Here is a 19,728-nt window from a genome sequence, read left to right as displayed (position 1 = left end):
TGAAGGATCCAAAAATTGAGGCACCCCAAAAAATCACTAATCTCTTTTGAAAATCTTGACCCTAATATTGTTAAGTGGAATGAAATGAAATTCTTCAGCCTATGCAGAGAGAAACCCTAAACATTGGGTTTGATTTTCTAAAGTGAAAAATTGAAATAAAACAAAGAACTCTGCTGCTCAGCTTGAGTAAAATTGTTACTTAGAGCTATAATGCTAGGGGATGGTTTAGACAATCAGAAGACTGACTTCTGTAAAACGGCATATCTTATCAGCATGGGCGGCCAGTAGCATAGGCAGGGGAAGGCTGTGCCTCCCCAAACAGCCTGGTGTGGACCCACCCCCCGCCCCACCCTCAGGTTCCCTCCTGCCCCCAGCTCCCTTCCCGCTCTTCTGTGGCCTAGAGGCTGGGGCGGGCAGCCGGTGCACACAAGACCCAGGGCTGGGGGGCACTGGGACTGCGCCATGTGCCTGGCGCTCTGGGGCTGGGGGCGCTCCAGCTGCACCGCCCACCCAGCACTGGGAGCACTCAGGGGCTGGGGGCACTCTGGCTGCACTGCCCACCAGCACTCTGGGGCTGGGAGCACTTTGGACACATCACCCACCCTAGTGGGGGGGTGTGCTCTGGGCTCCAGTGGGGAACAGGGGGCAGAAGGGGAGGGGCAGGGCAGAGGAGGAGGGACTGGGGGTAGCCTCCCCCAATGGCAAATTCACCTGCCGCCCATACTTATCAGTATTTTAATACATAGAGAAAGCCAGATTCTGCTGTGCTTAGCTCTGGCCTCCACACAATGTTTATACCAGTATAACTATGTCAGTTAGGGTTGTGATTTTTTTTTTAAACTAACACAGTTATATCGATATAACCCTCTAGCGTGGTTGTTGCAGTGATACCAGTATAAAAGGTGCATTATACTGATATAGCTTATTGTCTCATATGGAAGTAAACTATACCAGTATAACTGCATCCAAAGTCGGGACATTGTATTGCTTTAATTATACCCGTATAGTTAAAATGGTATAATATTCAAGCCTTTACATTGATCAGTACCTTATTCTTCTCTGACCTGCTATTTGTTTTCCTTCTCCCATTTCAAGCTCACTATGTTTCACAGCAATGGATTTTCAGAAATGCAGCATGTAAAATAATGGCTGGCATTTATTACATAGGTTTTTACATTAGCACTTTTTATGCCGTCATGAGCACAGACAGGTACATAGCAATGTTTATGCTATGGGAGTTCAGACAGCCGCTTTTAGCATAATTGTAAGCTTAATCCTGTGGCTGGTTTGGGTTCCACACCAAATATGGTGTTTAACCAAGAAATGGAAATTGTGACTTCCGCGACCTCCATGACAGACATGGGGCACTAATTATCAGTGATTCACAGTCAAGCTGGAAGGGCATATCCCTGCAGGATTCCACTGGATAAGTTCTAGGTCTGGTTCTGTTCAATATCTTCAATTATTTAGATAATGGCAAGAGAGCACACTTATAAAGTTTGTGGATGATACTAAGCTGGGAGGGGTTGCAAGTGCTTTGGAGGATGGGATTAAAATTCAAAATGAGCTGGACAAACTGGAGAAATGGTCTGAAGTAAATAGGATGAAATTCAGTAAGGAAAAATGGAAAGTTCTCCACTTAGGAAGGAACAATCAGTTGCACACATACAAAATGGGAAATGACTGCCTAGGAAGGAGTACTGCGGAAAGGGATCTGGAGGTCATAGGGGATCACAAGCTAAATGAGTCAACAGTGTAACACTGTTGCAAAACAAGCAAACAGCATTTTGGGATGTATTAGCAGGGGTGTTGCAAGCAAGACAAGAAGTGATTCTCCTGCTCTACTCTGCACTGATTAGGCCTCAGCTGGAGTATTGTGTCCAGTTCTGGGTGCCATATTTCAGGGAAGATGTGGGCAAATTGGAGAGAGTCCAGAGAAGAGCAACAAAAATGATTAAAGGTCTAGAAAACATGAGTTATGAGGGAAGATTAAGAAAAAAAATGGATTTGTTTAGTCTGGAGAAGAGAAGACAAGACTGAGGGGGACATAACAGTTTTCAAGTTCTTAAAAGGTTGTTAAAAGGAGGAGGGAGGTAAATTGTTCTCATTTATCTCTGAGGATAGAACAAGAAACAATGGGCTTAAATTGCAGCAAGAGAGGTTTAGGTTGGACATTAGGAAAAACTACCCTGACAGTTAGGAAGTTAAGTACTGGAACAAATTGCCAAGGGCAGGAGTGGCGAGTTCTATGGGCCCATGGTGCCCGGGCTCCAGTAAATTCAGGGCCCGGGGGTCCCGGCTCCACCAATGTTCAGGGCTAGGTCTCTCCCCTGGCCCCATGCACCTCCCCCAAAAGTCCCTGCCTCTCTGGCCCCCAGCCCCAGGGCAGCCTGCCCTGTTGCACCCCAACCTCCCCATGCCCCACACCCCAACCCTCTGTCCCAGCCCACACCCAGCACCCAAACCCCCTCCCAGAGTCTGCACCCAACACCCAAACCCCCTCCCACACCCAGCATCCCAACCCCCATCCTGCACCCCTACCCCCTGGCCCAGCCCAGAGCCCTCATCCAGCACCCAAGCTCCCTCCCAGAGCCCACACCCCTACCACACCCAAGCCCCTTCCCAGGACCTGCACACCACACCCCTTCCTGCAACCCCAACCCCCTGCCCCAGCCCAGAACCTGCACCCAGCACTCAAACTCCATCCCAGAGCTTTAGGCAGATGGTGGGGGGGGGAGGGAGGGAGAAGAGGACTTGGACCCATTCTGGGCACCACCAAAAATTATACAAACCTGCTGCCCTGGCCTAGGGAGGTTGTGGAATCTCCATCATTGGAGATTTTTAAGAGCTGGTTAGAAAAAAACCTGTTAGGGATGGTCTAGATCAGGGGTGGGCAAACTATGGCCCATGAGCCGCATCCAGCCCACCAGCCATTTTAAGATGGCCTTCGAGCTCCCACTGGGGAGCAGGGTTGGGGGCCGCTCCATGTGGCTCCCGGAAGCCGCAGCATGGCATGCCTCCAGCTCCTACACACTCCAATGGCCCCCTCCAGTGCTCCAATGGGAGCTGCAGGTGTGGTGCCTGTGGATGGGGCAGCGTGCAGAGCTGCCTGGATGTGCCTCCATGTAGGAGCCAGAGAAGCGATATGCTGCTGCTTCAGGGAGCTGCTTGAGGTAAGTGCTGCCACTCCCCTGCCCCAGCCCGGAGCCCCATCCTGCACCCTGAATGCTTCATTTCTGGCCCCACCCCAGAGCCCACACCCCCAACCAGAGCCGCCTCCTCACCTCCTCCTGCACCCCAACCCAATTACGTGAGAATTCATGGCCCACCATACAATTTCTATTCCCAGATGTGGCCCTCGAGCCAAAAAGTTTGCCCACCCCTGGTCTAGATAATACTTAGTTCTGCCATGAGTGCAAGGGACTGGACTAGATGACCACTTGTGGTCCCTTCCAGTTCTACTATTCTATGCTTCTAACCAAGAATGGATTTCTTATCTATCACTTCCTTCCTGTGCCAGTCTGGACTGTCATGGCTATCTGAGCACAAGTAACAGGGGCCAGGGGTCACTTGTACTGTTAGTTCATCATCCAGTGACCTATCGTCACTGGTTATTCTTTAGACACAGAGGAAAGTTGTCCTAGATTTTGATTCCGACTCCTTCAAAAATTGCAGCAGTTTCTCCAACTGCATGGTCTGGTAAGATCCATCTACCCACAGAGATCATACCTAGAAACCCACATATGAGCAGAACATTCCATCACCAACATGATCTACAGGCTTCCATTATCCACAAAGGTGTCAGTGAATGAGGAGGACATAGAATTGCAGGACTCTGTATATGTATATATATTTTCAAAATATTATGTATTGTGTATGCTCACTGCCTCTTCTTCATCGTAGTATTTTTCGGTTTTAAGCATGTATTTTTCTTGAATAAAGCAAAATAGCATCTTGCTATAGTCTGGCTTCCTGACAGTTTCTATAGTTTAAAAATCAGAGGGCGGATTAGGTGTACAAACATTAAAGCACAGACTGGGCTGGAAGGAGGGGACATCGGTTGAGTTCTGCCTTCATTTACGATGTGTGTGTGATAGCTTTTTAAAAGTTTCCTAGTAAACTTTTAAAGTTTCCTTAGAACTAATTGAAATAGCCATTAGTGCTGATTCACAACTACCAACTAGATCCAGATGTATAAGGCATGATTAGCCCAGTTTTCCTGTAGCTCCACAGCCCCTTACAGGGTGACACATAGAGGGTGGAGCAGACAGGAATAGATTCATAGATATTTAGGTCAGAAGGGACCATTATGATCATCTAGTCTGACCTCCTGCACAACGCAGGCCACAGAATGCCAGGGTTGAGCCTGAATGGCTGTGTGGTGGCCCAGCACAGGGCACAACCTAGAACACAAAGCGGAACCATGAGTCTTCAGACGTGAAAAGAAGGGACACATCCCTTTGGTAGCCACTGGCTAGTTTTAGATTTTTCCCTAAACTCACAAGTCAAGAAGTTAAATATCTGCTCTCATATAGGCATTTCAGGACAAATAGTCAACACAATTTGCCAGATCTAAATTGTAAGCTTTTGAGATACAGTATAATTTCTGACATTGTTCCCAGGCCCCCCTAGCCACAAAGGAATAGAGAGACTAAGAATTTAATAAAGACTTCAAGTTAGCTCTGCTGAACAGCAAGGCAACTCCTATGCTAGCCCCTATTGCTGGTTATTTCTGTTCACCTCATTTCTCTGAGAAATTACACCATTTCCACTTTGTTTACTCACCAGTGCAGTTAAGTAATTTGTTCAGCATTGAATCTGAGTGTACATTTTAGTAATCTGTGCATCTGAGTAACATTTGTGAAGAAATCCTCCAAACCTATTTTTGCTTCCTCAGAACCACAGCAAAAAACAGTATCAAACCTAAGTCATAAGAACATAGGAACAGCTATATTGGGTCAGACCAATGGTGCATCAAGTCCAGTATCCTGTCTGCTGACAGTGGCCAGTGCCAAATACTTCAAAGGGAACGAACAGAACAGGGCAATTTCAAGTTAAATTGTCGTCCAGTCTTAGTTTCTGGCAGTTGGAGATTTAGGGTCACCCGGAGCATGGGGTTGTGTCCCTGTCCATCTTGCCTAATACCTATTGATGAACCTATCCTCCATGAATTTATCTAATTCTCTTTTGAACCCAGTTATACTTTTGGCCTTATCCCATGGCAATGAGTTCCACAGGTTGACTGTGCCTTGTGTGGAGAAGTACTTCCTTTTTGTTGTATTAAATTTGATGCCTATTAGTTTCATCAGGTGACCACTGGTTCTCATGTTATGTGAAGGGGTAAATAACACTTCCTTTTTCCACTTTCTCTACACCAGTCATGATTTTAGAGACCTCTATCATATCCCCCCTTAATCACCTCTTTTCCAAGCTGAAAAGTCCCAGTCTTTTTAATCTCTCCTCGTAGGGAAGCTGTTCCATACCTCCCATCATTTTTATTGCCCTTCTCTGGACCTTTTCCGATTCTAATGTACCTTTTTTTTTTTGAGATGGGGTGACCACAACTGAATGAGTGTACAGTGGATTTATATACCGGTTTCACAATTCCTAATGTTGTTAGCTTTTTTTTTTTTTTTTTTAATGTCAGCTGCACATTGAGCAGATGTTTTCAGAGAACTATCCATGATTACTCCAAGACCTTTCTTGAGTAGTAACAGCTAATTTAGATGCCATCATTTTGTGTGTATAGTTGGGATTATTTTTTCCAGCGTGAATTACTTTTCACTCATCAACATTGATGTTGATTTGCCTCTCTGTTGCCCAGTCTTGCGAGATCCCTTTGTAATTCCTTGCAGTCAGCATTGGACTTAACTATCTTGAGTAATTTTGTATCATCTGCAAATTTGACCACCTTATTGTTTACCCTCTTTTCCAGATCATTTGTGACGATGTTGAACACCACAGGTCCTAGTACAGATCGTTGTGGGAACCTCATCATTTATCTCTCTCTACTGTGAAAACTGACCATTTATTCCTACCTTGTGTTTCTTGTCTTTTAATGATTTACTCGTCCATGATTGGACCTTTCCTCTTATCCTTGTCTGCATAGTTTGCTTAAAAGCCTTTGGCTAGGGATCTTGTCAAATGCTTTCTGAAAGTCCACCTACACTATATTGACTGGATCATCCTTGTGCATGTGCTTGCTGTCCCCCCTAAAAGAATTCCAATAGATTGGTGAAGCATGATTTCCCTTTACAAAAGCCATGTTGATTCTTCCCCAACATATCATGTTTATCCAGTGTCTGATAATTCTGTTCTTTACTATAGTTTCAGCCAATTTGCCTGGAACTAAAGTTAGGCTGACCAGCCTGTAATTGCCTTCTTAAAAAAAGAAATCAGGATTACATATACTACCTGTCATGGGGCACAGACTAACCTGGCAGCACCTCCTGCTGGTCATCTCAGGGAATTAGCATCCAGCCTCCAGAGCACCTCCTTCAGGCCAGTGTCTCACCGCCCCGGCCGCCATGTCCCTCTTGGATCCCAGTGCCCTTGTCTTGGGTGCTGCCCCCTGGCAGTACTGCCACAGTTCTGGGTCTCCCCCTCCCAGAGGATCCCCCACCCACTATCCCCACCTCACCTCAGTCTTAGGCTACTGCCAGTCACCAACTAGCCCCCGCGCTGGGGCAGACTGCAGTATGAGCCACTCATCACAGGCAAGGTTGGGTTTGGACCTGCGCTGCCTCTGTCTAACCTTTGGCTGCCCCCTACAACCTCAGTACCTGTTGGGCCTAATGCTAGGCTACAGCCTGGGGCTTTCCTGGCTGGAGCTCCCCAGCTCCTTCCCCAGCCCTGCTCCAATCTATGCACTCTGCTTAGGTCCCTACAGCCAGGTCCCTCCCTCCTTCTCAGAAGCTAGAAAGAGTATCTCTTCTAGGCCTGGCTTCCCTGGCTTTTATAAGGCCCACTGGGTCTGTTTGGGGCATGGCCCCCAGCTGTGGCTGCTCTGCCAATTAGCCCAGCTCTTCCCCTGCCCCAGCCCTCTTTCAGGGCTATTTTAAACCCCTCTGGGCCCGAGTATGTGTCCATCCTGTTACACAACCTTCCAGTTATCTGGTACAGGGGCTGAGATAAACAATAGGTTACATACACAGTTAGTAGTTCTACAATTTTCATGTTTATGTCACACAGAGCCAGATCCAAAAAGGAATGTAAGTGGCTAAATACCTTTGAGTATCTGGGCCATACTCTTTGGGATCCCTTCTCTCCTCAAAGTACAGCTTCTGAACATGAGGTCCCCTACTGCTTGCATCTGCTCCCTTGGGGTAACTTTGCAGAACTGGCCCAGAAATCTGGAGGTCAGTTTTCCTATATTTAACTCTCTCAAGCCTCATAGCAGCTTTGGGTTTCCTTCAGGTGATCCAACAGCAACTGCTGCTTCTCCTCCTTTTCCCCCGTCAGATGTCAAAGCCCCGTATGAGTGTTGCAAACTGTGCTCCCACCTTGTCTCTGCAGTCTATGCACTGCTCCAAGTCCTCTACTGCTGCCTTTACAACACTGTTCTTCAAGTTGATTAAAATATAGCTATAGCCACCCATTCTATGCTCCAGGTGCCTATCATATAAATTAAACCGTAATATAATACAACACAAGAAAAGTACCCATGAATATGATCACCTCAGCTCCTTCCCTCCTCAGACTGAGGGAAAAAAATAGAAATATGTTTTGCTCTTAGCTCCAGGATCTGTTTCTCCAGCTCTTGCTTTTCCTGATCAGAACTCTCAATTAGTGTCTGACCCAGAGCTTTCACTTTCAACTACTCCCTTTTTCCTTCTCTTGTGGTGTTTCCCCTGTGAAGGCTAGAACTTCCTTGGTCACACAGGACTGTTTCCCTACTCCCAGAAGCCCCTAGGATCTGACTTCTCTTCTTTTATAAATGATACAGGTTTCTAAGGTTAGGTCTACACTGCATTGTAAACGCCAGTTCTGTGGAACCCACTCTTGTGGACTCTGTTTCCAAGTCCGCACTTGAGCATTCATATGGCATTGTAAGTCTGGGTTTGAAATTGCTGGACGAAGTCTCACAGCCATGCAAAAATGTACTGCACCACACAGACCTTCTGACTTGAGTCTGTGGCTTGAGTTGTGTCCACCTTACACAATGGCAGGGCTTGGACCTGAGGTCTCAGAGGAATGTGGGCTCAGACCCAAACTCCTAGCAAGCTGGATTCTGAGTACTTGCTGATCGAGTCAGACAGATTAATGTGTGAACAGTAGGGTTTGGGTTCAAACCTGAGTCTGAGGTGTCAATTAGACACCTGTGGCTGTACTGTGACAGATGACTTGGGCTCATGGGGTTAGAGCTGTGGGGTTGTTTAATTCCAGTGTAGATGTTCGGGTTCAGTGTGCAGGCCATGGGTTTTTAATTGCAGTCGAGACTTACCCTTAGAAGCTAAAGAGTTCCAGATGCTCCCAGACTCTGTCAATTAACCCTTGCCTTCCCCAGGCTGGGGCCTCATTGCTTTCTCACTTGGTCACATTCCTCAGTGGCCCAGGCCTGTTGTGTTAATTTAGAGGAGATATATGGGCCAAAGGTGTTAACATAACCCAGTCACTATTCAACATTAAGCAAGGTCCAAGTTTTGGTACACAGAGATTTTAGCCTGCTTAGTAGCATGGCAAACACACTAAAACATTCTTGCCAAAGACTAGAAATTTAATTATTGAAACACACAAAAGGAAAAGAATCAAAACAAGGTAAAGAGCATTGAAACTGAAATGGATTTACTTAAACTTAACCAAAATGTATCAAAGTCCCTTTTTGGAGACAGTGAATATTGGTTAAAGTCTCTTATTTGATCACACAGTCCTTTAGGGGCAGCAGGGAGGTTAGTTCTGTTGTTCAATTCTGAGTTGGGAATGATAGTCACTTTCCTGCTTTAGGCAAAACAGACATAAAAGGAAGAGAAGAAATAGGATAGTAAAGATAGTGAGAATTCAGCTTTTGTTGATGACCTCAGGTTACAGGGTGACTGGTCAGTCATGGATAGATGCTTTGGGCTTGAGAGTCAGCCCTAACTGCTGCTGCTCTGGACCCCAGCTCACTACCCTTGTCAGAGATATCATCTGGTTGGCCTGGTAAGATCCTTCTCAGGCAGAGTTAGATGGACCATCTCATCTCACTGTGCTGGTGCCAAGCAGTACAGTCGATTTCAGGATAAGGTGAAAAGCTGAGTGGGAAAGATAGGAGAGGAGGAAGATGGGGGACAGAAAGGAGCACCGATGGAGAGGAAGACAGAGCAGGATCTCACATGTATCATTGGTGCAGTGATGATGGTCAAGGGTCCCCACTGAAGTAACAAAGTCTAGTGTCATGGCAACAATCTTTCTGCTCCAGCTGTGGTGATGGCATGGCCGTCACCTCTCTTGAGTGGAGACCCATGTCTCTTTCCCTCCTGACAATGGTATTTACAGGTTGCTTACACCGTGAATTCCTCAGCAAGGCAGACTGCCTAAGTAGGCCTGCTTGACCTTCCTTTCTCAGAAGCTATAAAAAGTGTAATTGCCCACAGTTAAATTACCTACTGCTCTTCCTATGCAAGCACATTTATTCTTAAGGTGAAAGCACTGCAAAGAAAACAAATTAAAACAATAAAAGAACCTACATGTATGCTAATAAGTTTACCAGACATCACCCCAATTCCAGCAAAGGCTTTGGCAGGTAAGGAGTCCTTCAAACCCCACCAAGGGGCATTTCTGTGATTACAAACTCATCACTACCATGGCTCAGAACAAGCACACCTGTGAATCTAAGAGTCACTTCTTTATACAGTTCAGGTCTTTGATCTGTCCTCATGTAACAGATGACTAGCAGACAAAAGGCCCTCTCCTCAAAAGGTTGAGTTCCTGCATACACCTCACCCTAGAGATTTCCTGGGAAATCCACTTAACTTTTAAAGTTCACATTGTTTCAACTAGTCCTTAAAACTCATAACACTTCCCAGGATTTACATTAGCCATGTCTCCTTCCTAGGGACATTACATACAATCCCAGAATAGTAGATACACATTTGCTTTTTGAATACAATGAACTCCTAAAATAAGTAAACTCACTTCAAAGGTTTAACTTAATTCAATAAGGTTTGTCCACGGTATTGCAGGAAATTGTTGTATCTGTCAGAAATAGACCCTTTAAGTTTAAAATAATTCAGTCTGTCTCCTCACATCTTTTCTTAAACAGTTTTATGTAACAGGTCATTGTGATAATTCATGAACCTTTAGCCTAAATGGTGAAAGGTGGGTAATAATTAAAGAAGGTGTGCTAGGCCTCAATTATTACAACAGGCTCCTACAGGTAATACCCATATTGTCAGAGGGTACAACATTTTGTTAATTACCCTATATATGTTTTCAAAATGGTATAAAATATTTCAAATTACTCACTTTACAAGTTCGCAAGTTTCCTGACTGATTGTGCCTTCTACACCAGAGTTTTTTAGACTCCGATCCCCAAAGATATTTAGGCATCTAACTCTCGTTGACATTAATGGGAGTTAGATGCCTAAATACTTTTGAGAATTGGGGCCTTAGTGTTTAATCACATTTTATTATAATGAAGCAACTCTTGACTTGTTCCCTGATTGTACCCAGTATTGTGAGGCATAATTGAGAGCAGGCAGCTGTTTATAGATCTTCCATTCTGGGGCTGAATGAGGCAGCAATCTTAGAGACACTCAAAATTATCCCTGGATGGCTATGGCCCTTAAGGACTACACAACAGTGGACTTTTAACATAAAGTTCTCTTTTTAAAACAAGTTAAAGTAAGAACTTGTAACAATGCAAATCTTTAAAACTTTGTTTTATAATAAAACTCCTTCAGACAAACCAGTCTTCACCACAGAAATAATGTTTAACCTTAAAATGGTGCAGTGCTCTAATGCAGACCATCCCATTGTTTCTTCATCCAGTTATGTCTCTTATTTTCTGTCTAATATGCACCACCTTACACAAATGGAATAAAATGGCCTGTCAAGCCTGGACCTAATAAGCTCTATTGCTTGCAGAACTGAGATACAAAACTTTCTATGGTTTTCAATTTTCTAACGTCTAAATTCTTAATGTTGCCTGGTTATAGCTTTCATTAGGAGCCTGAAAATCTCTGAAGTTTGCTGTATCTTGGTGAATCTCAGATGCCTTTCAGATCTGGAGTCCCTTCCACCAGTAGGTCATAGGCTCCCTTCCTTCCTTTTAGTTGTCTTCTAGGGATGATGGCCCTAAATGACCTAGTAGCCTTCTTCCCTCATCTCTAGTGTCTTTAGTGGGCAACTGGTTGGCCCACTCTCCCTCCTAGATTCTCTGTGGTCGTCAGCTGGTCTGCTCCTTCATCCTGAACCTTAGAATAGGTTGTAATTACAGTTCCCTCCACCACATCCATCTGCTGTTGCCTTTCCAGGACATGGTTGACCTCCACTTGACTAGCCCTTTATCTAGGACTGAGAAATGCTAGAATGTACCTAAGTATTTGAGACTCCCTCATCTCATTGTGAGAAAGTGCCAAATAATGGATTGTGAGTGGCCAGGGACAGACTTACTTGGCAGCTCCCTCAATGAATTGGATTGAGCAAGTGGCTAGTTGGCATTCAGATACCACAGTGAGAGCACAATGTGGGTATTTAACAGAACACCTAAAAAGCTAGGAAATGGGCCCCCTAAAAACAATGGAAAGAAGAGCAGTTAAAGGCCAGCAGGTCTCTTCACCCAGAAGACAACTGAAGGTCAGGATATGGAAGAGGAAGAATATATCTGTTGGGACAGACTTGTGGGCAAAAATGGTCAGGGTGAGATAAGTTTATTGGTTGTGTAACCCTTCTGCCTGTCAGAGTTGGCAGCAACAAGGGCCGGGTTCAGTATCTAGGGGTTCCATTCCAATAAGACAATGCAAAACCGGCTCGAGCCCCCACCCAGTGACCTGGGACAAATATATACCACCCCCACTGCGCGCCTCCAAGAGGCAATACTTCCCCTCTCGCAAGCACATAGTCTGAGTGTAACAAAAAGCCTTTTAATAACAGAGAGAAACAATGTGGCATTATGTTGGGGAAACACCACAAACAGGATTCATAACACAACCCATGAGCAAAAAACCCACCCCAAGCAAATTGGGGCATGTCCTTTCCCTTTAGTTCTTGAGTCCAGCAACCCAAAATCACCCAAAGTCCCAAAAGTCCAATGACCCAAAAGTCTCTGTCCCTGGTCAGGGCAGCCCCAGAGTCCAAAAGTTTATCTGCAGAGTTTTACCTCCCAACCTGGGTGGAAAAGGGGGGGGGGTTTAAGGGGCACCTTACATGGTCCAAAGCTGATGGCCCCACCTCTCCATGGGGCTCCACTCTGCCAGCCACCCTATGGGCTGCTCTAGGCCTCCAACAAACTGCTCTGCTCCACCAGCCCCTCCGCTCTGCTCTGCTCGCTGCCCGCAAACTGCTCTGCTCCACCAGCCACTCCACTCTGCTCGCCGTCCCGCAAACTGCTCTGCTCCACCAGCCACTCCGCTCTGCTCGCCGTCCCGCAAACTGCTCCACCATATATCTTCAGGCTCCCCCACTACTTAACACAACACTCAGTGATTTCAGCTCTTAGTAAGTTTAGCTCTTTTGTGATTTCAGCTTGTAGTAGGGGAGCCTCAGTACTGGTGCACCATTAGCCCAAAGTGAATTCAGCTCAGCAGCCTGTAACTAGACTCCTAATGGAATCAAAATTAGTTCTGATATTCCACAGTGGAGAGAGGAGGAAGTGCAATTAGCATATAAGGCCCTCATCAGGGGGCCCAAGCCACCAAGTATTAATACCTGTTCCCAGCCTTTCTCAATTCACAGAGTTTTGGAACCCATGTCCCTTGCCTAGCGAGTGCTACTTAGTTGATGGCAAGTCCCTCCATCATAGCAAAAAACAAAGTGCAGTTCCACTGTCCTTGATTCTCATAATCAGGGTAATAACAATTTATTCTTCCTGCCCCAATAACAGAGACACTGGGGATCCCACAGCAGCCAAAGTGACCATTTAGGCAGCTATGGCCTCATTCTAGGCAGGATGGGTGTGCCTATGCAAATGAGATCAGCCCCTGAAGTTCTTTTCCACAACTTGCCACACCTCACCACCAGATGTTAGGGTGGAGCTCATCCTGACTCTGCTTACAGTTGGTTTGTTTGATAATATACCTGACAAACCACGCCAATGTTTACTTTGGCTTTAAGGTTTCAGGTGAACCCAAGTGCATCTCAACCAAATTCGTTGTGAGGTTTCTGTAAGTTCTGGTAGCCAGTTAAAGATAGAGCTGCTGCATTTTATTTGGTTTTGGTGGCTCTTCATTTGAAGCTCTTTCATCATTCATTTGTGGTTTTCTTTGCAGAACTCTAGATCATCACTTCAAAGAAAAACTGCAAACATGACTGGTTTGCATTGTATACTTTACATTATTTTTTCCGCTAAATTAGACTGTTCAATCCATGAGTAAAAATAGTGGACATACTTGAACAAAACAATTGTAATAGAAATAGCTTATCCACATCTGATCAACTAACTCATTCATTTAGGGTAAAATGACTTGCTCTTGGACAAAGCACCCTGAATTAGATAGGTGTCTCACAATCCACATACAGAACAAAGTCACACTTGAAAACATTACCATGCAGCAATATTTACTAAACCATAGCACTTGAGATTCATAGATTCCAAGGCCAGAAAGGACCATTGTGATCATTTAGTTTGACCTCCTGTGTAACACAGGTCTTACCTAAATAATTCCTAAATAATAATAATCACCTAAATAATTCCTAAAGCAGATCTTTTAGAAAAACATCCAATTTTGATTTAAAAATGGTCAGTGATTGAGACTCCACCATGACCCTTGGTAAGTTGTTGCAATGGTTAATTACTCTCATTGGTAAAAATCTATGCCTTCTTTCCAGTCTAAATTTGTCTAGCTTCAATTTCTAGCCATTGGATTGTGTTATGCCTTGATCTGCTTGATCAAAGAGCCAATTATAAAATATTTGTTCCTCATGTAGGTACTTATAGACTGTAATCAAGTCACCCATTAACATTCTCTTTGTTAAGCTAAATAGATTGAGTTCCTTGAGTCTGTCATGCTAAGGCAGGGTTTCTAATTCTTTAATCATTCTCATGGCTCTTTTCTGAACCCCCTCCAATTTATCAACATCCTTCTTGAATTGTGGGCACCAGAACAGGACACAGTATTTCAGCAGCAGTCACACCAGTGCCAAATACAAAGATAAAATAACCTCTCTACTCCTTCTCGAGATTCCCCTGTTTATGCACCCCAGGATCATATTAGCTCTTTTGGCGACAGCACAGATTGGGAGCTCAGGTTCAGCTGATTAACCACCACGATCCTCAGATCTATCTCAGAGTCACTGCTTCCCATGATAGTCACCCATTCTGTAAGGATGACCTGCATTCTTTGTTCCTAGATGTATACATTCACATTTAGCTGTATTGCAATGCACATTGTTTGCTTGTGCCCAGTTTACAAAGAAATCCAAATCTCTCTGAATCAGTGACCTGTCCTCTTCATACGTACCACTGCCCCAGCTCATGTCATCTGCAGACTTTATCAGTAATAATTTTATGTCTTCTTCCAGGTCACTGATAAAAATGTTAAATAATATAGGGCCAAGAACTAAACCCTGTGGGACCCCACTGGAAACATACCAGCTTGATGATTTCCCATTTACAGGTCTTAAAATGTAACTATCAGTTAGACAATTTTTATTCCATTTAATGTGTGCATGTTAATTTTATATCATTCTAATTTTTTAAATCAAAATATCATGCAGTACTAAGTCAAATGCCTTACAGAAGTCTAAGTATATTATGTCAAGAGTTCAGAGTAACAGCCGTGTTAGTCTGTATTCGCAAAAAGAAAAGGAGTACTTGTGGCACCTTAGAGACTAACCAATTTATTTGAGCATAAGCTTTCGTAGCTCACGAAAGCTTATGCTCAAATAAATTGGTTAGTCTCTAAGGTGCCACAAGTACTCCTTTTCTTTTTATGTCAAGAGTATTACCTTTGTCAACCAAACTTGTAATCTCATCAAAAAAAGATATTAAGTTAGCTTGACAGGATATATTTTTCATAAACCCATTTTCATTTGCATTAATTACATTAACCTCCTTTAATTCTTTATTAATCATGTCCCCTATAAGCCACTCTATTATCTTGCTTAGGATCGATGTCAGGCTCCCAGGCCTATAATTACCTGGTTCATCTCATTTACTCTTTTTAAAAATTGGCACATCATTAGCTTTTCTTCCAGTCTTCTGGAACTTCCCCAGTGACCTAAGGCTTATTGAAAATCTACATTAATAGTCCAGCAAGCTCCTCAGTCAGCTTTCTTAAAACTCTTGGATGCAAGTTATCTGGACTTGCTGATTTTAAAATGTCTAACTTCATTATTTTCTGTTTAACATTCTCCAGGGATACTAGTGGAAGGAAAAGAATGTCATCACCGTATGATGAGACTATAGCATCTGTTTTTACCACAGATATAGAACAGAAATTTTTGAACACTTTTCTGCATTATTATTGATAATTCTATCATGTCCATCTAGTAATGGGCCAATACCACTGTCAGGATTCTTTTTGTTCCTAATATAATTGAAAAACTCCTTCTTATTATCATTAACTCTGCTTGTCACAGAGTCACTTTGTTTCTCTTAAGAAATGTACAAATTAATAACTTCTGATTTCTATTCATTACTATCAACTTCCCCTTTCTTCCATTTGTGGTATATTATTTTTTTATTTTTATAGCTGCTTTCACTTCCCCTCTAAACCAGTTTGATTTTTTTTAAACCAGCACAGCCTTCTTCCTTAACTGTGGGATTATGGCTTTTGGGGGAATCTAGTAATGTATCCTTACATGATTCCCCATCATCATTCAAATTTTTGTTCTTAAATTCTTCCTCCCAGCTGATTTACATCTTGCTTCAGACCCTGCGAGCGAGAGATTCAAGACACCGGCTTCTGACCCTGCCTGCCTCCTGACACCTGATGCTTTGTTTATCCTCTGGCCCATCTTGGACTCTGACTGTCTGGTACCCGATTTGGCCTGACTTCTGACTCCCACTCTTATCACTAGGTCTGGCTGCCCATTACCCGGTTGCAACAGTTTGCTCAGACCACCTTTTGACACACACACCCCCACCAAATCCATCCAACTCTTTCACAGATGATGAAGGGGGTGGGCTGCCTTCCAACCAGCAGCCCCCAGAGGGACCAGGCCCTACAGGATCAAGTCATCTGCCTACAGGCAGAGAACCTTGCATTACACACCTACGCTACGCAGTGTGTGCTGGAAGCACAGTACCTGTGCAAGCAAGTAGCCCAGTTGCAGGATCAGGTGTTACAGCTCACTGCTGAAGCAGTGAGCAACTTGCACACTCATAGGGAGAAGGAGCAATGCTATGTGCCCAAATGGACCATGAATCATTGGAACCAGCCCCCATGGTACCACTACCTGAGTGATTGTGGAAAATTGTGGAATTTTTGTGAGGGATGTGGAAAATTCCCAGGTTTATGAATCAATGCAGGCTACTCTTCTGTTCCACCCTTGCACATACCCCACAGACAAGATTAAGATGGGGCTAGTAGTCATTTTGCTCTATGGTGAAGCGCTCAATTGTGCGTCCCCCACATTGGAGCAGAACAGCCCAGTGCTTTCGGACTAGGATGCCTTCCTACAACCCTTTGTGACCATCTTTGATGATCTGCATCTCCTCTGTAGATGCTGCCCTCTGGAAGCTTCACTGCGGCAAGGGCCATCCACCTCCTATGCCATCCACTTCCGATGGCTTGTAGCTGATGCTGAGTGTAATGAGGCAGCCCAATTTTACCAGTTCCACTGGGGGCTCAGTGTTGAGGCAAACAACAAGTTAGCTCGTGTTGAAAACCCTACCTGTCTTGGGGCCTTCATTGACCTCGCCCTGTGCATTGCCTCTTGGCTGCTTGAATGAAAGAAGGAAGGGAAGGGTGGTCTGACGTCCCCGCATTAGCCTTCTATGCTAAGGTCTTGTGACAGACTGTACCCCATGTCCATCCTTTGCAAATTTTTATAGGAGGTTAATCACCAACTTCTCTCAATTACTAACCCCGCTGAATTCCCTCCTGCACAAAGCCATCTGATTTGCTTGGTCATACAAAGACCAGCTCGCTTTTGACCAGCTAGGGGCCACCTTCACCACAGAACTGATCCTGGCACACCCTGACCCAAATCATCCATTTATAGTGGAAGCAGATATGCCCACTGTGGTCCTAGGAGCAGTACTCTCACAGTAACTCAGACCCCAGTCAGTTCTTCACCCATGTGCATTTTATTCCTGGAAGCTTACCCCCATGGAGATAAACCATGATATACTGGACAAGGAGCTGCTTGCCATAAAAACTGCATTTAAAGAATGGCATCATCGCCTGGAGGGGGCTCGACACCCAGTACTGGTCTTCACCGATCATAAGAACCTCGGGTATTTCTGCAAGGCCTGAGCATTGAACTAGAGGTAGCTAAGGTAAGTCTTTTTATTTTCTTGGTTCGAATTCATGATTACCTACAACTCAGGAACGCAAAATGGGAAAGCCGATTCTCTATTGTGGAAGGGGAAATACCACCAGGGAATTGAAGAACCAGCTTCTGAGACCCCTACCTCCTCAAGCCTGGTAACTTTGCCAGTGCCACAATCCAGCGAGACCTGCTCTCCCTCTTCCAGTCTGCCTCAAAGGAAGACCCACTTGCCCTAGGGATACAGCCCCTTTGTTTCGTGTGGGATGGTGTAACGTACTTTGAGCACATATATGTGCCCCCAAGCACCCCTGACTGGAGATGCTATGGTTGTATTATGGTGCTCCATTGGCAGGGCACTTTGTCTGCCAGAAGACCCCCTGAATGGTTGCCAGTTATTTCTGGTGGCCCTGCATGTGGGCTGAGGTCCAAGCATACGTGGATTCCTGTGAGTGATGTGTCCATACTGACACCCTGAACCAGACCCCTTGGCATCTTAGTACCCTGGAGACTTTGACTAGGCCTTGGTCTGCTATTAGCCTAGAATTTATTGTGGAGCTCCCACCGTCTTATGGCTACACCCTAGTCTTGCCAGTTGTGGACTGCCTGATCAAAATGGCCTGCTTCATCCCCTGCAACCAGCTCCCTTCTGCCGAGACTACTGCCCAACTGCTACTGCACAACATGATCCAGCTCCAGGGACTCCCAGACCACATAGTTTCCAAGTGAAGCCCACAATTCATCTCTCACTTCTGGTGTGAAGCATTCAGTCTACTGGACATCTGGATATTCACCTCCACTGCATACCACCCCCAAACATATGGACAAACAGAATGAGTGAACCAAGTATTGGAACAGTACTTGAGATGCTTTATAAATTATCATCAAGACAACTGGTCCATGCTTCTGCTACACTCAGAGTTTTCCTACAATAACTCCAACCATGCCTCTACAGGTAGGAACCCCTTCTTTGCTAATTACAGCTTCCACCCCTGTTTTCAACCAGCATTACCAATGGCCTCCTAAGACCCCACCATCACTGATTGGCTCTGGTTCAGTAAGAACTCAAGAACCACTTAGAGGCTAAGAAGGCCTACAAGAGGCATGTGAACTGTTGGTGAAAAGAAGCTCCAGTATTTACAGTAGGTATGGTTTTCTGCCAAACACCTACAGACCAAGAAACCATGCTGCAAATTGGACCATGAGTTCCTGGGATTCTTCCCAATATGCCGGCAGAATAACTCGATTACATTGAAACTCAAGCTTCCCCCATCTCTCAAAATACAGAGTTTTCCATGTTTCCCTTCTGAAGCCTTACACAGAGAACCCCTTCCCTGACTGAACCACATGACCACCTCCACCAGTTGAAATCCAGGGCCATTAAAAGGAATATAAAGTGCATGTCACCCTCAAATCCTGATGGGTACATGGCCACCTGTATTATCTGATGGACTGGGAAGTTTATAGCCCTGAAAAGCATGCATGGGAGCCTGCCTTACATATTCACACCCCTGACCTGGTGGAGGAATTTCACAAGGCTCACCCAGACACGCCTGGACTTGCACCACCCCAAAGAGGGACCTGAAGGAGAAGTTGATATAAGAACCTACAGGACTAGAACTGGGGACCATGGGCCACTGACATCTCAACATCACCTCAAAAGACTTAAGCTAGGCTCCCGTGGGAGGACCCTGTGAGGCTGGGCCCAGCAGGAAGTAATGCTCAGCTGGACCTGAGTGGCAGCTTCTTGCAGCCCACTGATTGGCTGGCACTGGTTCATAAGCCAGGAAGCCATGATAGAGAGTTGTCTGAGCAACAGTGCAGACTGCCTTGCATCAGACCCTCTGTGTGAAAGATCCCAGACTCTGGCTTCTGACCCTGCCTGCCTCCTGATACCTGACTCTTGGTTTGTCCTCTGGCCTGTCTCGGTATCTGACCCTCTGGTACCCAACTTGACCTGACTCATGCTCTGTCTACTAAGTCTGACTGTTCACAATCCAGTCGTGGCACAGTATCTGGGCTAGTGTATCTGCAGGATGCACTCTCAAAATTCAGCACTGTAAGGTCTCCATTAAGTTCTAGATGGAACTGGTTGTTGAAGGTCCATTTTTAGAAAAGAAGAACTGCTCCTTCACTTATTGTAATAATGCTTACAAA

This window comes from Lepidochelys kempii, chromosome 2 (assembly GCF_965140265.1).
Source record: "Lepidochelys kempii isolate rLepKem1 chromosome 2, rLepKem1.hap2, whole genome shotgun sequence".
In the NCBI taxonomy this organism is placed as follows: domain Eukaryota; kingdom Metazoa; phylum Chordata; order Testudines; family Cheloniidae; genus Lepidochelys; species Lepidochelys kempii.
This window is presented reverse-complemented; position numbering follows the sequence as displayed.